General features: G+C 37.4%; 1 long non-coding RNA gene across 1 annotated transcript; it reads left to right on the top strand.

Moving 5' to 3' along the window:
• The first annotated feature begins 415 nt into the window (after positions 1 to 415).
• On the top strand, positions 416 to 932 carry LOC112160447. Its single transcript, XR_002921665.1, has 2 exons — positions 416 to 811; positions 882 to 932. It is a non-coding gene; the product is annotated as an uncharacterized LOC112160447 (long non-coding RNA).
• Positions 933 to 4,452: the final 3,520 nt, after the last annotated feature.

Genomic DNA, 4,452 nt, shown 5'->3' with positions numbered 1-4,452 from the left:
AATGTAATCCCCCACCTTTCACCTTTATTTTCAGACATGGCTGCTTCGAAATCCCACTCCATTAGAAAAAAATGTGCCTCCCTCACACCCCCCAAACGAGTCAGTGACTCAGCCTCACTTATGAAGCCTTCACAGATCACGATAGTACTGTGCAGCAGCTGAGTTTTCCATACGAAGCTGAGCCTTTGTCTCTTCACCTCTGCCGATCGGTGTTTCCCGATGATTCAGAGCTCCGTGGATCACTAAACATTCTAAAAACAATTCCTTTCCCCACATTCAAAATGGTGGAGAGGAGCTTTTCAGTGAGGAGCTGAATCCTGATCAAGCCTTTATGCTGCTAGGAATATGTTGTTGCAACAGACCACACTGCCTGTTACCATGACAACAGTCATTTCCCTTCATACACTCAACGCGTTTCATCACTGGAGTCCTCCTCCCCTGTTCTGGAGGTAACTTCCCACTTCCCTGGTACAAATCCTAATTTTTTTCCTTTGTTTTGAGAGCAACCCACTCAGTGTGAGGCCGAATCCCTGCGTCTGCAGCAGAATGAAATGAGATACTTCTCAGAGACGGGGTGAAGTGATGAAGTGTTCAGCAGTGACCCAGCTGTGCAACCACTTCAAGCTTTCTGAGAAAACTGGGCAGGAAATCTGTCAGGTCTTCACTGGATGGATGACAGTGGGGAGGACAAAGACTCCTGCTTGGAAAGTACACATTGTGGTGTCAAATGGTAAAGAAATCTACTTTACCTTGGAAGGCGATGAAGACGAGTAAATATGGCCAAAGTCACCAACCAGCAAGATCTCATAAAGTATAAATGCTGTTTTTTGTTGTTTGTTTGTTTATTGTGATAGCTGACCTTAACCCTTTTTCTCTTTTAGGGGGTGTCACAAATAAATGAAGATCTATTGGGGGATCTTCATTGGACAATAGCAGGTCTGAGTGTTGACATTTCCAAAAGAATTTGTCTCCATAAGAAAAGCCTGAAAAGGTTAAACCGCAGACTTTTGTCATGAAACAAAACTAGATATTTAATTATTTAAGTCATAATCTGGGGTGTTGGTCTCACTCTTTATGAAGACAATAATTCAACTCTTTAAAAAACGTTTCATTTAATAGATACAACATGTCCTGTTCGGCTAAACTTTGTTTTATGTGAATTTAAGCGGTGTTTACATCATACTTTTGCAGTACCTACTGAGTACTTGCATGTCACTTACAGAGTATTTAGGTGGTACTTAAAATATACTTTTGTTGTACCTACTAAGTAAGTCCATGTAACTTACAGGGTACTTAAGTGGTACTTACAAGACACTTTTGTAGTACTTACTAAATACTTGCATGTTACTTATAGCGTCTTTACAAAATACTTTTACAGTACTCAGTACTTTCATGTTATTACAGAGTATTTAAGTAGTTCTTACAAGATCATTTTTTTTAGTACCTACTGAGTAAGTCCATGTTACTTACAGGGTACTTAAGTGGTACTTACAAGATACTTTTGTAATACCTTCTGAGTACTTATATGTTACTTATAGGGTCTTTACAAAATACTTTTGCAGTACTCACTTAGTACTTACATGTCACTTACAGAGTATTTAAGTGATACTTACAAGATACTTTTGTAGTACCTTCTGAGTACTTACATGTTACTTAGAAGGTGCTGAAGTGGTACTTACAAGACACTTTTGTAGTTCCTACTAAGTAATTACCTGTTACTTATAGGGTCCTTACACGATGCTTTTGTAGTACCTACTGAATACTTACCTGTTACTTCTAGGGTATTTGTGAGATACTTTTGTAGTACCTACTGAGTACTTACATTGTGCTTACGGGGTGCTTAAGAGATACTTAAAAGATACTTTTATAGTACCAACTGATCACTGACATGTTACTTACAGGGTATTTAGGTGGTAATTTTACTTTTGTTGTACCTTCTAGGTACTTACACGTTACAGTACATGGTATTACATGGTATTTACAGGCTATTTTTGTTGTACTTACTGGATACTTGGATGTTACTTACAGGGTATTTAAGTGATAATTACATGGTATTTTTTTTCCCAATTGGGTAGTTATTATAGGATGTTTAAGAGATAATTACATGGCACTTATGTTGTACCAATTGGGTACTTCCAGTGTATTTAAGTGGCCACTGCTTAGTTTTGTGTTTCAGGATATTTAAGTGATAACTACATGGTACTTTTATTTAAAAAAAACTGGTTACTTACATGGTACTTGCTCTGTTTTCATGTAGTAATATCTAGTTCATACTAGGTATTTATGAACTATCAGCTGGGTATTAATGTTGTATCCACAGGGTTTGTTCACTCTACATACTACATATTGTTGAGTTAATTTTGAGTTTGTATGTGGCAAGAAACTTGAGACTCAACTTTTTTATCATACTTTTCAAACATCTGATCTAATCACATTTAAATTAGCCATTCATACAATCTCAAATTTGCAATAAAACATTCACAGAGCTTCTATCTGTATAGTGTGTTGCATGCTTTATTTATACTCCATTGACTGCTCACATTGTGAGGAGGTCATTTACATTTTCTGTTTTTTATTCCTTCTCCACAAGTTACAATGCACTCTCAAATGTTAGAACTTTAGGAAAAATAAATAAGTTATATAAATTAGCGCTCATGCGGTTAGAAATCCAGTTATTGAGGATACGTTGTCTCATCAGATTTCTGAAGATTAGAGTAAGGCACCTATTTGACAAAGACATGCTGTTTGTACGGTCTCCTGAATGATCTACTGACTGAAAAAGTCAGATATTCAGCAGAGATTTTTCAGGAACTAAAGCACTAATCCCCTCAGGGAACAGTTTTTTAAACCTCTGTAAACGTGTTCAATAAGCTACAGTTGTGGGTCAAATAACTACAGTTGTCACTAAGAGCATTGAGGATCAGACATGCTCAGTTATGAAAAAACAAATAAACTAAAAGTTCTGTTTGTGTAAATTAAAGAAAGATGCTCATTCACATTCCACTGTGTGGTCTGACTATTGACTATATATGACAACTGGACTGAGTGATTGTTAAGTCATCCAAAGTAATGGATTCATCAAGCCAAATGAAATCAATTCAGCTGCCATTTCTTTTCAATACGAATGCCGTTATGTTGGAGCCAGATGATGAGAGTAGAGTGTATTCAGACTTGACGTATTTGGTTCACTTAAAGTAAACCAGAGTTGGTTTCGCCTGATAATTTTCTGTCTGAATACATCCAAGCAGACGCTGGTCCCAACTGGACCCAAACGGCCACCGTAGCTGGTTTTTATGTGATCTAGAGTTGTGGACTAATATAAAGCAATGATGCAACAGAAACTCGTTAAAATTTGGTCAAATGAAGGCAAGCTCATTAAAACAACTTTTAATCTGATACACATTGCTTGTCATTTAAACACTTCGACTGTAAGACCACATACTTTTTGATAACATTGCACTACAGCAAAAATGTCAAAAGAATGAGGATTAGCAAGAACATATCAAAAAGGTATTAGAGCAGGAATGATTATTTTGATAAATAGAATGACTGAGTTTATCAGGGGTGTCAAACTCATTTTGGTTCAGGGGCCACATTCAACCCATTTGATCTCAAGTAGGCCAGACCAGTAACAGAACCGCAAAATAACCATATAGTCAACTTGTTATCTGTTGCTTTGTTTTTGTTTGTTTTTTTTATCAGTTGGAAAAATGCCTAAAACAACTTAGTAGCCTAATCACTTATTATTATTTTTAATAAGAACTATGATTATTTTCATCTTTTTCCCAACGAAATTTTGGTAATTGTGTTGGTAATTTTTATAGTAACTTAACATCAGTGAGGCTGGCAGTGAGCCTAACTGCATCTTACCCAGACATAGCACGTGCTTGCAAAGATATGCTGTTAATTTCTTGATCTCTTGTTATGACGGTATTTCTTTTCCTTTGCTTCCCCTAGTGGTGGAATTGCGCACTGCGGCCATTTCTTTAATGAATTATAACTCGCCACATTGGACTAGAGACTTGCTTTTTTTCCCCCCAACATCCTTATATTTTTTTCTCTTCATGACTAGGCCGGATTGAACCATCTAAAGGGCCGGATCCATTGAATTTTATAGTATTTTGTCTTCTTGGAGCCACGGGGGATTCCCGTTTGGAATGCCTGGGAGTGGGGGGGGGTGTCACTCAGTTCAATTCTCTATATACAGTCAATGGGGGTGACTTTTTCCGCCTCATCATACAGAATAAACATAACCCCCAAAACACTGTATATCCAAAAAGACATAGGCCATCACAGTTATGAGCTGCCTCCATTGTTATTTTCATTATGAAAAAAAATGCTTCATTTATCTACAATTATTCCAAATTAATTCACCAATGGGCTGCACGGTGGCGCAGTGGTTAGCGCTCTTGCCTCACAGCGAGAAGGCCCCGGTTCGACTCCCGACTGGGA

This window comes from Oryzias melastigma, linkage group LG3 (genome assembly GCF_002922805.2).
Source record: "Oryzias melastigma strain HK-1 linkage group LG3, ASM292280v2, whole genome shotgun sequence".
NCBI classification, from domain to species: Eukaryota; Metazoa; Chordata; class Actinopteri; order Beloniformes; family Adrianichthyidae; genus Oryzias; species Oryzias melastigma.
Note: the sequence above shows the minus strand (reverse complement) of the source record. Positions and strands in the feature narration are given on the sequence as shown.